The sequence below is a fragment of the Ammodytes marinus genome (assembly GCF_949987685.1).
Source record: "Ammodytes marinus genome assembly, chromosome: 17".
NCBI classification, from domain to species: Eukaryota; Metazoa; Chordata; class Actinopteri; order Uranoscopiformes; family Ammodytidae; genus Ammodytes; species Ammodytes marinus.
Window position 1 is genome coordinate 23,547,611 of NC_137221.1, and position 21,179 is coordinate 23,568,789.

Genomic DNA, 21,179 nt, shown 5'->3' on the forward strand with positions numbered 1-21,179 from the left:
TCTAAACCAGTCCACCTCCTAACCACCGTGTTAAAAAAATAGCCTACTGCAACGCTCCAATCGAACAAGACTAATTTCATATCCCCCCTCCAAACTCTCCGAATAACTTTCGGTCAGTACTACCACACAAACAGCACAAGTTGTTGACAAAACAAGGAGGACAATATTAAATGGTCTTACCGTAGAAAGAAGCGTAAACAAAGAAAGAAGTCCGTAAAAATAAAAATAAAATTGTAGAAAATGTTTTTTATCTCTCTCTGTCTCACAGATAAGCTACGTTCCAAGCACGCTGGAAGTTACCTGAAATGTGACGTGATTTGCAGGTTTGAAAAGATTAGAGACTGCGCGGGGAAAGTGTGGAAGTCTAGGGGGGGGGGGCTAGGCAAATGGGAAAATTTACATTTTTGTTTTAAGTATTTTTATTTTTTTTTAATGTTTTAATAACATAACAACATGTCATGTTTAATATTGATCTAAATGCAAGCTTAGCGTATTAGTTTAGTACATTGTTGTTATACAGAAATAAGTGAAAGGATGAAAACACCCCTTGAAAAAATCAAAAAATAGTTCAGTCCACCAACTGATGTCACAGCTCCTTTGGGTATTTTGCCCCCAACGTAGCCGGCGGAAGGCTCTCACCCCACTGTGACATTGCCTTAACAATCACAACTGAATGCCTTTTTAAAGCCTGGGCGCCGCCTGTAAGGCATTGTTCTGGGAACTAAATTCAGCGATTTAACCGCAGATTGCTCTAAAGAGAAGTAGGATTCTATGAGACATAAAATTAGGCTAAAACAGTAGGCTAAATCCTGTCATTTTAAACTCCAACACATGTGCATAGTTTTGAATCAATTTTCTTGAATTTAAAGTAAAGAAACAAACATCATTCAGATTTGATTTCATTTGAATAAAAACACAGACTATAATTTCACATCTTGCCTCCCAAAAAACACATTTAATTTATTCATTCCTACCTTTTATTGAAGTCACAGAGCTTTCAGAAAAGCAACAACTGCTCTTGATGGAACTGTCTGCCAGTTGAAATTGCAAAGCGCAGCAAATATTGTGATGATGTTATCCATCTTTGCCATAAGGATCCTCCACAGATAAAACTAAACTTGATTCTTTGCAAACCGCACACACATAAGAATATATGTTTTTAAATATTGTCTAAGACCCCATATACCAAGATACGCTTGTAAATAATGTTAATTTTTGTATTGTGGATAGTAGGATGGCTATTCACAGTAGGCCTACTAAGGGCTTCAGATTAAATGGGGGACATTTCAATATTTAAAAAAAAAGAAGACACACAGAACTGTTAGACAGTAAGATAAATAAATCTCATTTAAAAATGATATATTATACATTAAAGACTTACTTGCTGTTGAGTTGTCAGCGGACGATACTCTCCAAAATGTCGCCAAATGTCTTAACTCCACATTACTCTGCAGGATTGCAGATTTAAGTGCCCACATAACAACTTTTTGTGCACATAAAACATGATAGGGTATGTCCTCCGACATGGAAGATGATATACCCAAAAGTGTAAGTCACTGTAATTTCCCTCTGCACCGTCCCATGCACTCCATACTTCACCTCTCTGATGGGTACGCCACATATTTTCAATTTATGCATGACGGGAAGGGGGTCGAAAGTGACAAAGATGCGGCGGAATAAAAAGAAAAAGAATTAAAACTGCAAGCAGTGATGAACGGTTCCTCGCCCTCTCGTCATGGCGTCCGTATCGAGCGCGTCGCGGACACTTCCGCGCTTCCGGCTTGCAGCATGTGTGGGCGAGGGCCCGTTCATCACTGCTTGCAGTTTTAATTCTTATTTATAGTCATTTTTGGGACTTTTCACCCACTTCCCGTCATGCATAACTTGAAAATATGTGGCGTACCCATCAGACCTGCAAAAAATTGCAATGTATCAGTGGTTCAGGATTTGTGCACAAAAATAGCGCCCCCTATGGCCAAAAACAGTTTTTCAGGAAATGCATGCTCAAAAATTGGGCTAGAAGCCTGAAATTACCGGACAACATGTAATGGCCCAAGGCGCACATAAATGCAATTGTATGTCATTGGCCAAAATCAACAGGAAGTCGGCCATGTTGGATTAAGTGCCTAAAACCGCCACTTTACATCTTTTCGCATTTCGACGTAAGGCTCCTAGAGATATTGCACCAGGGACGTCAAACCACTTCTCAAATACAAAAGACCCTTGCCCGAAGTCAAATTGCGGAAAGATTTCAAAATTGTGAGAGAACCAGGGATCTTTTTGGGGTCAAAGTTCGCGTAAATACGCACCTCACGAAACTTTAATTCATCATAACTCAGGCTGTGTTATACCTAGCTGCACCAAATTAATAACCCAAATGTATCTTTGCAGGTTCCACAAAAAAGCCTCTTGAAGCCCCGCCCCAAAATCAACAGGAATTTTTTTAAAGTGAAATATGTGAATTTCTGACTCGAAAATCCTCAAAAAGTTCAAAATTTTTTAACTCCTAGCAGGAACATATTTAGCAAAACGAAAACTCTAGGGACACTCACAAGACATGGAATATACACCAATAATTTTTTTGTTTGATTCCGAATAACTATGACGAGGTGGGAGCCGATATTCGCCAACATGGCGGCAAAAGTCAGAACTCCACATTACTCTGCAGGATTGCAGAGTAAAGTGCACACATAACAACTTTTTGTGCAAAAGAAAATATGATAGGGTATGTCCTCCGACATGGAAGATGATATACCCGAAAGCTTGTTTTAATCGGAACCACCGTCTTGCAGCACTGGCCCCTGATTGGCCAAAAACCATCACAAACGCACGTCATGAACCCTTTGATTGATCATAACTAAGGCTGTGTTGTACTTAGAACCACACAATTTCATACAGCGATGTACAATCCCAGTACGAACAAAAAAGCCTCTTGACGCCCCGCCCCAAAATCAACAGGAAGTGTTCTTTTTAGCAATATTCGCCCATAAAACCAGGCCCCCAGGATGCTGCCTTCTCCGAGCAGCCAGCATGGACTAGTGGCCAACCCATTGGTACTGCATGCTGTGAATGGGAGCTTATTTATACAGATGGCACTCTCTTCCTACATTAAGTAGGAAGAGACTGCCATCTGCTGGATACATTTATCTACACATCCTACTCCCACTAAATGGCAGTATTGCATTACAAATAAAGGGACTGAAGACTTCGCTTAGCCCAGTGGTTCTCAATTATTTTCTGTCATGCCCCCCCAGGGGACAGACATTTTTTCGCCCCCCCCCCTCCCCCAAATTGAAATACTATTGAGAACCTGCTAATATTTATTTATTAATCCGTACAAAAACACTGTTTCTGGCATGAGCATTCTGCATACAATCACCTTAATATAAAATTAGATGTTTGATTATACAATTAGCTGAGATAACTTCTGCAGCAACTTCAAAAAAAATTGGAGTTCAGTTTATTAGCTCAATTTGTAACATTTAAACAAGACAACTCAGTCTGTGTGAATCTCAGGACAGAGAAACAAGAGCAAATGATTAACTGAGGTTTGCATTTCATTCAAAACATTTCACAACTGTACACATAGGTGGTGTTTTTTCATTATTATAGGCCAATATGCCTTCTGTGATGCAAACCTATAATTGATTAATGTTATAATTAGTGTACTTGCTTAATTTCCTTTGAAATAGCCTACAGAGACACTTGGAGACACATGTGGACGTTTATTTACTGCAAATCACGGCCTTTCGCACGGTAATGACCGTACACAAGCACACGTCGCGCTTCGCTGTAATTTCGCTCTGCAATGGTCCATGTGCTCCAAACTTCACCTTCCTGGTAAGAGTCCAGGCCTGAGGTCGTCCTTGCATCCATATCAAGCACGTCGCGGCAACTTCCGCGCTTCCGGCGACAGGTATTGCTGTGCCGCGCGCTCCGAACAGGCACGTTCTCTTGTGCGGTCACCCGGAGCGCCGAGGACGGCCAGGACGGCGAGCAGCATGGATGGGCGAGGGCCCGGTCATCACTGCTTGCAGTTTTAATTAGGGCCCGAGCACAGACATGTGCGAAAGCCCTATTGTAATCGGTACGATTTTTATTAGGGCCCGAGCACAGACATGTGCGAAAGCCCTATTGTAATCGGTGTGATTATTATTAGGGCCCGAGCACAGACATGTGCGAAAGCCCTATTGTAATCGGTACGATTATTATTATTATTATTATTATTATTCTTTGGAATCTAAAATCGGACTTTTCCCCTACTTGCCCTGGTACAATAGTTGTAAAACTCTGCGGGCAGGTCAGACCTGCAAAAAATTGCAATGTATCAGTGGTTCAGGATTTTTGCAAACGGACGGCGCCCCCTATGGCCAAAAACAGTTTTTCAGGAAATGCATGCTCAAAAATTGGGCTAGAAGCCTGAAATTACCGGACAACATGTAATGGCCCAAGGCGCACATAAATGCAATTTATATGTCATTAGCCAAAATCAACAGGAAGTCGGCCATGTTGGATTTAGTGCCTAAAACCGCCACTTTACATCTTTTCGCATTTCGACGAACTAGTCCTAGAGTTTTTATGCCAGCGACGTCAAACCTCTTCTCAAATACAAAAGACCCTTGCCCGATAAGGAATTGCGAAAAGATCAGGAAGTTAGCCCGGAACCAGGGATCTTTTTGGGGTCAAAGTGTCGCATAAATACGCACCTCATGAAACTTCAATTCATCATAGCTCAGGCTGTGTTATACCTAGCTGCACCAAATTAATAACCCAAATGTATCTCTGCAGGCCCCACAAAAAAGCCTCTTGAAGCCCCGCCCCAAAATCAACAGGAAGTCTTTAAATGTGAAATATGTGAATAGGGGCGGGGCTTAATAACACGTTGGCCATAACTCCTTAACCATAGGTCCTATCATCATCAAACTTGCTGGGTATGCGCAGAAGTCATGTGGTAGCATGTCCCTCTAAGCTTATCGCGATGAACCCATAGGGGGCGCCACAGGGGCGGGGCTTAATAACACGTTGGCCATAACTCCTTAACCATAGGTCCAATCATCATCAAACTTGCTGGGTATGTGCAGAAGTCATGTGGTAGCATGTATCTCGAAGCTTATCGCGATTAACCCATAGGGGGCGCCACAGGGGCGGGGCTATCCACAAATTGGCCATAACTCCTTAACCGTAGGTCCTATCATCATCAAACTTGCTGGGTATGTGCAGAAGTCATGTGGTAGCATGTCCCTCGAAGCTTATCGTGACGAACCCATAGGGGGCGCCGCCTATCCACAAATTGGCCATAACTCCTTAACCGTAGGTCCTATCATCATCAAACTTGCTGGGTATGTGCAGAAGTCATGTGGTAGCATGTCCCTCGAAGCTTATCGCGACCAACCCATAGGGGGCGCCGCCTATCCACAAATTGGCCATAACTCCTTAACCGTAGGTCCTATCATCATCAAACTTGCTGGGTATGTGCAGAAGTCATGTGGTAGCATGTATCTCGAAGCTTATCGCGATTAACCCATAGGGGGCGCCACAGGGGCGGGGCTATCCACAAATTGGCCATAACTCCTTAACCGTAGGTCCTACCATCATCAAACTTGCTGGGTATGTGCAGAAGTCATGTGGTAGCATGTCCCTCGAAGCTTATCGTGACGAACCCATAGGGGGCGCCGCCTATCCACAAATTGGCCATAACTCCTTAACCGTATGTCCTATCATCATCAAACTTGCTGGGTATGTGCAGAAGTCATGTGGTAGCATGTCCCTCGAAGCTTATCGCGACCAACCCATAGGGGGCGCTGCCTATCCACAAATTGGCCATAACTCCTTAACCGTAGGTCCTATCATCATCAAACTTGCTGGGTATGTGCAGAAGGCGAGCGCGTCGCCGACAATTCCGCGCTTCCGGCTTGCAGCATGTGTGGGCGAGGGCCCGGTCATCACTGCTTGCAGTTTTAATTCCCTATTATTATTATGCTTTTTATTTATAGTCATTTTTGGGACTTTTCACCCACTTCCCCTCATGCATTAGTTGAAAAGGTTTGCGTACCCATCAGACCTGCAAAAAATTGCATTGTATCAGTGGTTCAGGATTTGATCTAAAAAATAGCGCCCCCTATGGCCAAAAACTGTTTTTCAGGAAATGCATGCTCAAAAATTGGGCTAGAAGCCTGAAATTGCCGGACAACATGTAATGGCCCAAGGCGCACATAAATGCAATTTCATGTCCAGGGCCAAAATCAACAGGAAGTCGGCCATGTTGGATGTAGTGCCAAAAACCGCCAAAACCATCTTTTCGCATTTCGACGAACTGGTCCTAGAGTTTTGACGCCAGGGACGTCAAACCACTTCTCAAATACAAAAGACCCTTGCCCGATAAGGAATTGCGAAAAGATCAGGAAGTTAGAACAGTACCAGGGATCTATTGGGGGTCAAAGTGTCGCGTAAATACGCACCTCATGAAACTTCAATTCATCATAGCTCAGGCTGTGTTATACCTAGCTGCACCAAATTACAACCCCAAATGTATCTTTGCAGGCCCCACAAAAAAGCCTCTTGAAGCCCCGCCCCAAAATCAACAGGAAGTCTTTAAATGTGAAATATGTGAATAGGGGCGGGGCTTAATAACACGTTGGCCATAACTCCTTAACCATAGGTCCTATCATCATCAAACTTGCTGGGTATGCGCAGAAGTCATGTGGTAGCATGTCCCTCTAAGCTTATCGCGATGAACCCATAGGGGGCGCCACAGGGGCGGGGCTTAATAACACGTTGGCCATAACTCCTTAACCATAGGTCCAATCATCATCAAACTTGCTGGGTATGTGCAGAAGTCATGTGGTAGCATGTATCTCGAAGCTTATCGCGATTAACCCATAGGGGGCGCCACAGGGGCGGGGCTATCCACAAATTGGCCATAACTCCTTAACCGTAGGTCCTATCATCATCAAACTTGCTGAGTATGTGCAGAAGTCATGTGGTAGCATGTCCCTCGAAGCTTATCGCGACGAACCCATAGGGGGCGCCGCCTATCCACAAATTGGCCATAACTCCTTAACCGTAGGTCCTATCATCATCAAACTTGCTGGGTATGTGCAGAAGTCATGTGGTAGCATGTCCCTCGAAGCTTATCGCGACCAACCCATAGGGGGCGCCGCCTATCCACAAATTGGCCATAACTCCTTAACCGTAGGTCCTATCATCATCAAACTTGCTGGGTATGTGCAGAAGTCATGTGGTAGCATGTATCTCGAAGCTTATCGCGATGAACCCATAGGGGGCGCCACAGGGGCGGGGCTTAATAACACGTTGGCCATAACTCCTTAACCATAGGTCCAATCATCATCAAACTTGCTGGGTATGTGCAGATGTCATGTGGTAGCATGTATCTCGAAGCTTATCGCGATTAACCCATAGGGGGCGCCACAGGGGCGGGGCTATCCACAAATTGGCCATAACTCCTTAACCGTAGGTCCTATCATCATCAAACTTGCTGGGTATGTGCAGAAGTCATGTGATAGCATGTCCCTCGAAGCTTATCGCGACGAACCCATAGGGGGCGCCGCCTATCCACAAATTGGCCATAACTCCTTAACCGTAGGTCCTATCATCATCAAACTTGCTGGGTATGTGCAGAAGTCATGTGGTAGCATGTCCCTCGAAGCTTATCGCGACCAACCCATAGGGGGCGCCGCCTATCCACAAATTGGCCATAACTCCTTAACCGTAGGTCCTATCATCATGAAACTTGCAGGATACGTGCAAAAGACATGTGGTAGCGTGTCCCTCTAAGCTTGTCGAGGTTGACCCGTAGGGGGCGCCACAAATGCGAAAAACGTCATTCACCGATGCTATGTTTGCCAGGCCACGCCCCTTTCCCCCTGACTCCGATTGACTTATCATTTGTCAGACATGTACAGCTCATGTTGCTCTACGGTAAAGTCTCCCGGACCACAGGGGTCAGCCGTGATTTTTTTTCTTCCCCGATTTAGAAGGGGGGCTTGTACTTTCAATATCTCCGCGGGAATTTCTAGTTTCGCTCTGCGCCGTCCCACGCGCTCCAAACTTCGCCCGCCTGGCAAGAGCCCAGGCCTGAGGTCGTCCTCGCGTCCGTATCGAGCGCGTCGCCGACACTTCCGCGCTTCCGGCTTGCAGCATGTGTGGGCGAGGGCCCGGTCATCACTGCTTGCAGTTTTAATTAGGGCCCGAGCACAGACATGTGCGAAAGCCCTATTGTAATCGGTACGATTTTTATTTAGGGCCCGAGCACAGACATGTGCGAAAGCCCTATTGTAATCGGTACGATTGTTATTCTTATTTTATTTATTCCGACGCTTTTTTGTCACTTTTGACCCCCTTCCCGTCATGCAAAAGTTGAAAATCTTTGCGTACCCATCAGACCTGCAAAAAATTTCAATGTATCAGTGGTTCAGGATTTGATCTCAAAAACGGCGCCCCCTATGGCCAAAAAGTGTTTTTCAGGAAATGCATGCTCAAAAATTGGGCTAGAAGCCTGAAATTGCCGGACAACATGTAATGGCCCAAGGCGCACATAAATGCAATTTCATGTCCAGGGCCAAAATCAACAGGAAGTCGGCCATGTTGGATGTAGTGCCAAAAACCGCCAAAACCATCTTTTCGCATTTCGACGAACTTGTCCTAGAGTTTTCACGCCAGGGACGTCAAACCACTTCTCAAATACAAAAGACCCTTGCCCGATGAGGAATTGCGAAAAGATCTCAAATTTCTCCCAGTACCAGGGATCTATTGGGGGTCAAAGTGTCGCGTAAATACGCACCTCATGAAACTTCAATTCATCATAGCTCAGGCTGTGTTATACCTAGCTGCACCAAATTACAACCCCAAATGTATCTTTGCAGGCCCCACAAAAAAGCCTCTTGAAGCCCCGCCCCAAAATCAACAGGAAGTCTTTAAATGTGAAATATGTGAATAGGGGCGGGGCTTAATAACACGTTGGCCATAACTCCTTAACCATAGGTCCTATCATCATCAAACTTGCTGGGTATGCGCAGAAGTCATGTGGTAGCATGTCCCTCTAAGCTTATCGCGATGAACCCATAGGGGGCGCCACAGGGGCGGGGCTTAATAACACGTTGGCCATAACTCCTTAACCATAGGTCCAATCATCATCAAACTTGCTGGGTATGTGCAGAAGTCATGTGGTAGCATGTATCTCGAAGCTTATCGCGATTAACCCATAGGGGGCGCCACAGGGGCGGGGCTATCCACAAATTGGCCATAACTTCTTAACCGTAGGTCCTATCATCATCAAACTTGCTGGGTATGCGCAGAAGTCATGTGGTAGCATGTCCCTCGAAGCTTATCGTGACGAACCCATAGGGGGCGCCGCCTATCCACAAATTGGCCATAACTCCTTAACCGTAGGTCCTATCATCATCAAACTTGCTGGGTATGTGCAGAAGTCATGTGGTAGCATGTCCCTCGAAGCTTATCGCGACCAACCCATAGGGGGCGCCGCCTATCCACAAATTGGCCATAACTCCTTAACCGTAGGTCCTATCATCATCAAACTTGCTGGGTATGTGCAGAAGTCATGTGGTAGCATGTATCTCGAAGCTTATCGCGATTAACCCATAGGGGGCGCCACAGGGGCGGGGCTATCCACAAATTGGCCATAACTCCTTAACCGTAGGTCCTATCATCATCAAACTTGCTGGGTATGTGCAGAAGTCATGTGGTAGCATGTCCCTCGAGGCTTATCGTGACGAACCCATAGGGGGCGCCGCCTATCCACAAATTGGCCATAACTCCTTAACCGTAGGTCCTATCATCATCAAACTTGCTGTGTATGTGCAGAAGTCATGTGGTAGCATGTCCCTCGAAGCTTATCGCGACCAACCCATAGGGGGCGCTGCCTATCCACAAATTGGCCATAACTCCTTAACCGTAGGTCCTATCATCATCAAACTTGCTGGGTATGTGCAGAAGGCGAGCGCGTCGCCGACAATTCCGCGCTTCCGGCTTGCAGCATGTGTGGGCGAGGGCCCGGTCATCACTGCTTGCAGTTTTAATCTTATTATTCTTTTTCCGACTCTTTTTTGGCACTTTTCACCCCCTTCCCGTCATGCAAAAGTTGAAAATCTTTGCGTACCCATCAGACCTGCAAAAAATTTCAATGTATCAGTGGTTCAGGATTTGATCTCAAAAACGGCGCCCCCTATGGCCAAAAAGTGTTTTTCAGGAAATGCATGCTCAAAAATTGGGCTAGAAGCCTGAAATTGCCGGACAACATGTAATGGCCCAATGCGCACATAAATGCAATTTCATGTCCAGGGCCAAAATCAACAGGAAGTCGGCCATGTTGGATGTAGAGCCAAAAACCGCCAAAACCATCTTTTCGCATTTCGACGAACTAGTCCTAGAGTTTTCACGCCAGGGACGTCAAACCACTTCTCAAATACAAAAGACCCTTGCCCGATAAGGAATTGCGAAAAGGTCAGGAAGTTAGAACAGTACCAGGGATCTATTGGGGGTCAAAGTGTCGCGTAAATACGCACCTCATGAAACTTCAATTCATCATAGCTCAGGCTGTGTTATACCTAGCTGCACCAAATTACAACCCCAAATGTATCTTTGCAGGCCCCACAAAAAAGCCTCTTGAAGCCCCGCCCCAAAATCAACAGGAAGTCTTTAAATGTGAAATATGTGAATAGGGGCGGGGCTTAATAACACGTTGGCCATAACTCCTTAACCATAGGTCCTATCATCATCAAACTTGCTGGGTATGCGCAGAAGTCATGTGGTAGCATGTCCCTCTAAGCTTATCGCGATGAACCCATAGGGGGCGCCACAGGGGCGGGGCTTAATAACACGTTGGCCATAACTCCTTAACCATAGGTCCAATCATCATCAAACTTGCTGGGTATGTGCAGAAGTCATGTGGTAGCATGTCCCTCATAGCTTATCGCAACCAACCCATAGGGGGCGCCGCCTATCCACAAATTGGCCATAACTCCTTAACCGTAGGTCCAATCATCATCAAACTTGCTGGGTATGTGCAGAAGTCATGTGGTAGCATGTATCTCGAAGCTTATCGCGATTAACCCATAGGGGGCGCCACAGGGGCGGGCCTATCCACAAATTGGCCATAACTCCTTAACCGTAGGTCCTATCATCATCAAACTTGCTGGGTATGTGCAGAAGTCATGTGTTAGCATGTCCCTCGAAGCTCATCGCGATTAACCCATAGGGGGCGCCACAAAAGTCACCCGACTCCGATTGACTTGAAATTGATTGCACATGTACAGCTCATGGTGCTCTACGATTTCGCTCAAAGGAATTTTTTTGTAATTTCCGCTTGGGGGCGCTGTTAAGCCCCGACTGAAGAAAGTTTGAGAGGCCGCGCCCCGCACACCGTAAGTCCGATTGACTTGAAATTTCTCAAACTGGTGTATTTTAGGGTGCTCTACAAAAAAGCCTCTTGGACCATAAGAGTCAACCTGGAACTATTTTCGGCTAATTAGCATAAACTGAAAAAAAGGGTTTTATCCACAACTTTTTCAAGTGTTACTCTATCAACACCAAATGTCTCACGAAGCCCCGGGGGACTATGACGCACGTCTCCGAAAAATATTAGTAGGATAGGTTCAAAAACATGGCCGCCATTGACTAAAACGTTTACGCAGGGGCGGGGCTTAATAACACGTTGGCCATAACTCCTTAACCATAGGTCCTATCATCATCAAACTTGCTGGGTATGCGCAGAAGTCATGTGGTAGCATGTCCCTCTAAGCTTATCGCGATGAACCCATAGGGGGCGCCACAGGGGCGGGGCTTAATAACACGTTGGCCATAACTCCTTAACCATAGGTCCAATCATCATCAAACTTACTGGATATGTGCAGAAGTCATGTGGTAGCATGTATCTCGAAGCTTATCGCGATTAACCCATAGGGGGCGCCACAGGGGCCGGGCTATCCACAAATTGGCCATAACTCCTTAACCGTAGGTCCTATCATCATCAAACTTGCTGGGTATGTGCAGAAGTCATGTGGTAGCATGTCCCTCGAAGCTTATCGTGACGAACCCATAGGGGGCGCCGCCTATCCACAAATTGGCCATAACTCCTTAACCGTAGGTCCTATCATCATCAAACTTGCTGGGTATGTGCAGAAGTCATGTGGTAGCATGTCCCTCGTAGCTTATCGCGACCCACCCATAGGGGGCGCCGCCTATCCACAAATTGGCCATAACTCCTTAACCGTAGGTCCTATCATCATCAAACTTGCTGGGTATGTGCAGAAGTCATGTGGTAGCATGTATCTCGAAGCTTATCGCGATTAACCCATAGGGGGCGCCACAGGGGCCGGGCTATCCACAAATTGGCCATAACTCCTTAACCGTAGGTCCTATCATCATCAAACTTGCTGGGTATGTGCAGAAGTCATGTGGTAGCATGTCCCTCGAAGCTTATCGTGACGAACCCATAGGGGGCGCCGCCTATCCACAAATTGGCCATAACTCCTTTACCGTAGGTCCTATCATCATCAAACTTGCTGGGTATGTGCAGAAGTCATGTGGTAGCATGTCCCTCGTAGCTTATCGCGACCCACCCATAGGGGGCGCCGCCTATCCACAAATTGGCCATAACTCCTTAACCGTAGGTCCTATCATCATCAAACTTGCTGGGTATGTGCAGAAGTCATGTGGTAGCATGTATCTCGAAGCTTATCGCGATTAGCCCATAGGGGGCGCCACAGGGGCAGGGCCTATCCACAAATTGGCCATAACTCCTTAACCATAGGTCCTATCATCATCAAACTTGCTGGGTATGTGCAGAAGTCATGTGTTAGCATGTCCCTCGAAACTCATCGCGATTAACCCATAGGGGGCGCCACAAAAGTCACCCGACTCCGATTGACTTGAAATTGATTGCACATGTACAGCTCATGGTGCTCTACGATTTCGCTCAAAGGAATTTTTTTGTAATTTCCGCTTGGGGGCGCTGTTAAGCCCCGACTGAAGAAAGTTTGAGAGGCCGCGCCCCGCACACCGTAAGTCCGATTGACTTGAAATTTCTCACACTGGTGTATTTTAGGGTGCTCTACAAAAAAGCCTCTTGGCTCTGCGCTGTCCCACGCGCTCCAAACTTCGCCCGCCTGGCAAGAGCCCAGGCCTGAGGTCGTCCTCGCGTCCGTATCGAGCGCGTCGCCGACACTTCCGCGCTTCCGGCGTGCAGCATGTGTGGGCGAGGGCCCGTTCATCACTGCTTGCAGTTTTAATTAGGGCCCGAGCACAGACATGTGCGAAAGCCCTATTGTAATCGGTGTGATTGTTATTATTCTTATTTATTATTCCGACTCTTAAATGTCACTTTTGACCCCTTTCCCGTCATGCATAAGTTGAAAATATGTGGCGTACCCATCAGACCTGCAAAAAATTTCAATGTATCAGTGGTTCAGGATTTGATCTCAAAAATTGCGCCCCCTATGGCCAAAAACTGTTTTTTAGGAAATGCATGCTCAAAAATTGGGCTAGAAGCCTGAAATTACAGGTCAACATGTAATGGCCCAAGGCGCACATAAATGCAATTTTATGTCCTGGGCCAAAATCAACAGGAAGTCGGCCATGTTGGATGTAGTGCCTAAAACCGCCACTTTACATCTTTTCGCGTTTCGACGTACTGGTCCTAGAGTTTTGACGCCAGCGACGTCAAACCACTTCTCAAATACAAAAGACCCTTGCCCGAAGTCAAATTGCGAAAAGGTCAGGAAGTTGTCCGAGAACCAGGGATCTTTTTGGGGTCAAAGTTCGCGTAAATACGCACCTCACGAAACTTTAATTCATCATAACTCAGGCTGTGTTATACCTAGCTGCACCAAATTAATAACCCAAATGTATCTTTGCAGGCTCCACAAAAAAGCCTCTTGAAGCCCCGCCCCAAAATCAACAGGAATTTTTTTAAAGTGAAATATGTGAATTTCTGACTCGAAAATCCTCAAAAAGTTCAAAATTTTTTAACTCCTAGCAGGAACATATTTAGCAAAACGAAAATTCTAGGGACACTCACAAGACATGGAATATACACCAATAATTTTTTTGTTTGATTCCGAATAACTATGACGAGGTGGGAGCCGATATTCGCCAACATGGCGGCAAAAGTCAGAACTCCACATTACTCTGCAGGATTGCAGAGTAAAGTGCACACATAACAACTTTTTGTGCAAAAAAAACATGATAGGGTACGTCCTCCGACATGGAAGATGATATACCCGAAAGCTCGTTTTAATCGGAACCACCGTCTTGCAGCACCGGCGCCTGATTAGCTAAAAAACATCACAAACGCACGTCATGAACCCTTTGATTGATCATAACTCAGGCTGTGTTGTACTTAGAACCACACAATTTAATACAGCGATGTACAATCCCAGTACGAACAAAAAAGCCTCTTGACGCCCCGCCCCAAAATCAACAGGAAGTGTTCTTTTTAGCAATATTCACTGCATGCTGTGAATGGGAGCTTATTTTCCTATGAGCCCAGAGGCAGATTTCCCCCGTCCACACAATACAAGCGGCGAACAAGATTGTGTCTCTGCAAACGCCCCGCCCAAAATCAACAGGAAGTGTTCTAAGCCACCATGATAACACTGGAAGCTGATTCCATGGGCTTCAACGCCTTTGCAGTATCTTGGCATTGCTGATGACTTACATGCATTTCGACGTATTCCCTGCTGACCGTCTGGGGTGTCTGTGCAGAGCACTAAACACTATTCTAGCCAGTCGAGAAGTCACGTGTTCAGAGCGGTCTACCCTTTGTAACTTTGTGACGTCAATAGTTGTACGTTTTACAATAGTAATGGGGAGGAATTGTTTATATATATATATATATTACACTGGATGAAAACCTTTATCTTTTTATTGTAATGTTTTATACAAAATGATTAAAAGAAGTATCCTTCAATTTCTATCTTACTTTAAATGATTTCCAAAATACCTCCAATACAAGTTAATGGTCCAGGGTGTAATGGTGTTTTGCTTTGAACATACAACTCAGCTCCTTTAAATGATTTCCAAAATACCTCCAATACAAGTTAATGGTCCAGGGTGTAATGGTGCTTTGCTTTGAATATACAACTCAGCTCCTGTTAGGTATGCCTACTGTAGATTGCTTTTCCAATTACATGTTTATAAGTCTTACAAACTGCCTCAGATGATGTGCAAGTACAGAGTACACATAAGATTTCAAGATGTCATTACAACTAAATCCAACAGAAAAACACTATGTAGTCGGTGAATTGCTACGGTCAAAAATCATGGGTGTATCCTGAGTTGGTTTGAAGAAGGAAAAATCACACAAACAAGATGCAATGTGGAGCTTTTATAGCCAACAAGCTTAGGTGATCTCCATCAGATGACGATTCTCAGCCAACAATCCAGAGAAGTGGGAGAGGAAATCTTCGAGGAGTGAAGGTCTCAGAAAAGGAATTATTTTTATAAGCTGCCTAAATGAACACGCACATGCAACTCTCTTATTTTGTGCCTGACTAATGGGAATTTGCTATAGTTGCAAACAATAAATGTTCAAGTGTCTAACAGGTGCTTTCCATTCCAGATTCACAAAATCTACCTTGAACTTAGTCAGAAAAAAGATTTATTTATTAAAGACAGGATACATTTGTCAGACCTATACTACACATACATTTTTACAATTAAACCCAATGTATTAAAGTTTATCAATGGACTATTCACGTGTACTATTTCAAATTAAAACTCAGCAGTCATATAAGTAAAGTTATTACGTCATGTAACATTTATTTCCACAGCTTATACAGTACAACTCTATAAACAATGACTAATAATCAATAATAATCAATATGTTATATTCAATAAAACAGGAAGTGAAGAAATACTATCCCAAAGACTTTGATGAACTTTTAATGAATAAATAAAATTAAAAATACACTACTAAAATATAAAAGACTGATGAAAAGACTGAATCAATGACCTTAAATAAAATCCAATGAAAAAATAAAATCAAGTAAAGGAAGATATGATTAAGCTTACATTACAACCGACACTACTAAGGTGGTTCTTATTTTAAAAACATGAACATCCCTCTGCTGTTATGACTCAATTTGAAAAAACTACCACAAAAACCCTTTAAACGGGGGAAAAAGGGCTAAGAAACCTCAGGAGCAGCAGAGAAGGCATGCATCTTCCAGGACTGATGTGAAATGGACGTTTTATTTCAGTGATTTAAAAAAATATATACATATTGAAATGACATAGTACATGTGTATGTGCATGCAGGCTGATGTTAAGATGTCTCTAGAAGCTTCCAAAGGTTGAGTCCGAGACACACCAACTTCTTTTCAGTAAGGAGACCTGGGAAAAAGACAGACAGAGCAGCAATTACACAGGTGTATAGAGGCGAAAGAGTGACACAGACACGCTAATGTAACAAAGTTTTACCTGCACTGATTAGCAGACGACAGGTTGATTCCCAAAAGGAAGGTCCACTCTGACAGATCACACCAGGGGATGGGGACTCTGGTACATAATCCAGAATAACCTGAGTAAAACAGAGAGGATGGATAAAGACAAACAATTAGATAAGGTCAAAATGTATATAAATGCAAATTAAAACTCAGCAGTCATATAAGTAAAGTTATTACGTCATGTAACATTTATTTCCACAGCTTATACAGTACAACTCTATAAACAATGACTAATAATCAATAATAATCAATATGTTATATTCAATAAAACAGGAAGTGAAGAAATACTATCCCAAAGACTTTGATGAACTTTTAATGAATAAATAAAATTAAAAATACACTACTAAAATATAAAAGACTGATGAAAAGACTGAATAAATGACCTTAAATTATAATAAAATCCAATGAAAAAATAAAATCAAGTAAAGGAAGATATGATTAAGCTTACATTACAACCGACACTACTAAGGTGGTTCTTATTTTAAAAACATGAACATCCCTCTGCTGTTATGACTCAATTTGAAAAAACTACCACAAAAACCCTTTAAACGGGGGGAAAAGGGCTAAGAAACCTCAGGAGCAGCAGAGAAGGCATGCATCTTCCAGGACTGATGTGAAATGGACGTTTTATTTCAGTGATTTAAAAAAATATATACATATTGAAATGACATAGTACATGTGTATGTGCATGCAGGCTGATGTTAAGATGTCTCTAGAAGCTTCCAAAGGTTGAGTCCGAGACACACCAACTTCTTTTCAGTAAGGAGACCTGGGAAGAAGACAGACAGAGCAGCAATTACACAGGTGTATAGAGGCGAAAGAGTGACACAGACACGCTAATGTAACAAAGTTTTACCTGCACTGATTAGCAGACGACAGGTTGATTCCCAAAAGGAAGGTCCACTCTGACAGATCACACCAGGGGATGGGGACTCTGGTACATAATCCAGAATAACCTGAGTAAAACAGAGAGGATGGATAAAGACAAACAATTAGATAAGGTCAAAATGTATATAAATGCAGACTGAAAGACTGAGACAGACAAGAATAGGAAGGAAAAACTAAAGGATAAGACTTGTTACCTGTAGAAAATGGACCAGATTTCAAAGCAGTAATCACCATTACAACCAGGAGCTCCAAGTGATGGGTGTACTGTTGTATCATTAGCAACCACCTATTACAAGGAGACAATTACCAAGACAGAGCATACATTACCGTATAAATACTAGTAGGCAAGTTGTTTTTTGTTTGAGTGAGTGAGTGAGTGAGTGTATGAGAGGGAGAGAGAAAGAGAGAGCGAGTAAGTGTGAGAGGTTTTATAAAAAAAACTAAATTAAATTTTGTGCTATTATAAAAGACAAATATAAACTGCAGATATTGATTTATTTGTAAGCACTAAATAATTACTTAACAAGTAAAATTACCTTATATAAAGCACGATACGATGCTCAGTGACCAGTCACAGAAGCGGCTTACCCGAGGTGTGTGGGTATGTCAGTCTTATTGGCTAAGGCATTGTTAATTTCCTCAGGGAATAAAAAAAGAAGACAAGTTACAGCAGTGACAGAAAACATTCAGAAAGGCTTGTCTTAGTAATAAGCCCAATCACCAACGACAAGGTGCAAGCCACGAGAGGGAACATATAAAACAGACGGGACAAACATTGAAAACTGAAAGGCACAAGACAACGGAGACAAAACAATACAACATACACAGCATCTCCTCCAATACAGCATGGCCTTTAGGGACATAATAAAAACAACAACAAAAACAATAACAGTATGATTTTTTGCAAAAAGTATTATGAGTACTTATAACAAAAATACTTAAGTGGGCTTGGCAGCAGCAGCAATATTCCACGGGAACATTTCCAACCCAGCTAACCTATCAGGGAAAAAAGCACAAAAAACAACTCCGGGGAAGAAGCAACGTTAAAATAAGATACATTGAAACTATCAACTTAATGACATACATGTAAACAATCAACATTTTAATATCAATTTATACAAACCTGACATCAAAATCATACATATATATTCATTATAAACACTTCAAAATATAGATATACAAACCTGTTGACCTGTAAAAGGTTTCCAGTTATTACAGCCCAACGAGACAAAGGGATAGTGCCCGGACCTCGAAATGACTGCGCTAACGATAACTGGTACCTAAAGCAAATCCGTTTTGAAAATACTACAAAGCCTGTTTTCCAGTTATTACAGCCCAACGAGACAAAGGGATAGTGCCCGGACCTCGAAATGACTGCGCTAACGATAACTGGTAACTAAAGCAAATCCGTTTTGAAAATACTACAAAGCCTGTTTTCCAGTTATTACAGCCCAACGAGACAAAGGGATAGTGCCCGGACCTCGAAATGACTGCGCTAACGATAACTGGTAACTAAAGCAAATCCGTTTTGAAAATACTACAAAGCCTGATTTCCAGTTATTACAGCCCGACGAGACAAAGGGATAGTCCCGGACCCGAAATGACTGCGCTAACGATAACTGGTAACTAAAGCAAATCCGTTTTGAAAATACTACAAAGCCTGATTTCCAGTTATTACAGCCCGACGAGACAAAGGGATAGTCCCGGACCCGAAATGACTGCGCTAACGATAACTGGTAACTAAATGAACAACTATTTTGAAACTACTATGACACCTGCAAACCAGTTTGGCACCTCAACAGCATTTAGCCCCAGTCCTGTCCCGGTGCTTTACTCAATGACTCTTCTACGTTTAAAAGTACATGAAACACCCTCATGGTCGCTAAAGTACGTTGGTACCACATAACTCTCTAAGTCATATGATACAGTTTTAACATAAACATGATCAATTAGTGTTCCCTTCTCTGTAGTAGCCTGGGTAACACATTGTACATAACCCTTGTCTGTAATGAATTTACAGATTGTTGATGATTTCAAAATGTCATCATTGAAATCACCCATGACAACAACTGTTTCACTTTTTGGATTAAGCCAATCAAGTAACTTACCAAGGTTATCTTTAAATAACCGCAACGGATATGACGGAGGCCGATAAATGACAGCTAACACTATGTCATATGTGGTCCAGTGGTGAACTACACATTCTAAATCCACTTGTGGGACTTCACTAACATGGTCAGACGGTCCCTCTACACTATACAGACCGACGCCACCATGTTGTTGGCCTTGCAAAGCAATTAGCGCTGGGCTGTTGCTACTGTAAGCTACACTTCGTGGAAAACTATGAAAGCTATAACCATCTATCTTTACACTTTCCAATGAGGAATCTTCCTGTAGCCAACTTTCTGTAACAGCAATACAGTTTAGCTGAAGGTGCTGTGTACACAATGTCACGTCTGCCAAATGAGAAGTTAAACCCTGAACATTCATGAGAAATACATTAAATGTATCCGGGTTCAACGGATGCCTTTCTATATCTTCAGTTAAGAAAAGAGGCATTGTCTGTATCGCATCCTCAACACCAGTCCTACAATAAATCGCCTTATCTACAAAGTCTTTAATTACTAACCCTGACAAATTTGTAACACGACTTAACGCTACATATGCCTGTCCTGCAGCAAATATTTTCTCAAGGCAAACAACTGCGCTGTCTACTGTAATGCCTTGAACTTTATGAACAGTGCATGCCCATGCAAGTTTAAGAGGAAACTGTCTACGCATCCCACCTTTTTTAACAACCCTTTCTTCTTCTGGCAATATTGCTGTAGAGTCGGCTAAATTAGCTGCTACAGAAGGAGACTGTCTTCTACGCTGGGCACCAATTAGCTTATCATCAAACTGTACATAAACTGCCTGAGGAAATGTCTTCCCTGTTGGAATAACTATGTGTGTCACAGTGCCACAGACACCATTTACTAAGCCATCGGCAACATCAACATTTTTAATTAACATTACGCGAGCAGTTACTCCCAAAATCAACTTTTGAACCAAAGACGTATTGTAAGTCTTGCTGTGATGGCCAACTTTTAACTCTAGCTTCCCTGTTTTTTTACTGTTAACATAATCCTGAGCATCGATTTCTACATTGTCAGCGCATATCTTTACCAGCTGCTGAACATTATGCTCATTCACCTGTCTGTTTGTAGGAAAAATGTGTAAGACTGAGCTGTCCTCACCTGTTTCACATTGTCTCAATGTCATTAAATCACTCTCTAGCAATGGGCTACCTTTAGAACGATTTCTTAACCTATTCAACAACTGTGCAAAAACAGCATCTTTCTGCCTAACAATAGTTTTCAGCTCTACAACCTTAAAAAGGCTCGACCACAAATCAAACCCTACATTTTCTTCATATAATGCTTTGCCCTTTACCGGAGGCAACTGGAAAAAATCACCGACGCAAACCAGACTAACGTTACCAAACGGGGCAAAGTCACCTGTCTGTTTAATTTGTCTCAACCTACCATGAATATAAGCCAACAGTCTGTGATCTACCATTGAAATCTCATCAATGATCAATAGTTTCAAACTGCTATGTTTAGCACGCAAAGTGTTAAGCTTTTCTTCACCCAGTGGGGTGTAGGGTAAACTTACATCTATACCAATGCTAAATGTACTGTGTATAGTTCCAGCATTTAAATTATATGCTGCAATCCCTGTTGGTGCTGTTAACAAGACACTAATGTCATCAGGATGGCGACACACTGGAGTCAATACCCTCATAGCCTCGTACTGAATAGCCTTAATTAA

The 21,179-nt window shown here is 43.3% G+C and overlaps 1 long non-coding RNA gene across 1 annotated transcript; it reads right to left on the minus strand.

Annotated features, from left to right (window-relative positions):
- Positions 1 to 15,760: 15,760 nt before the first annotated feature.
- On the minus strand, positions 15,761 to 18,098 carry LOC307264620. Its single transcript, XR_013845321.1, has 6 exons — positions 17,906 to 18,098; positions 17,564 to 17,655; positions 17,338 to 17,437; positions 17,158 to 17,250; positions 16,456 to 16,555; positions 15,761 to 16,368 (listed from the first exon to the last, which is right to left on the minus strand). It is a non-coding gene; the product is annotated as an uncharacterized lncRNA (long non-coding RNA).
- Positions 18,099 to 21,179: the final 3,081 nt, after the last annotated feature.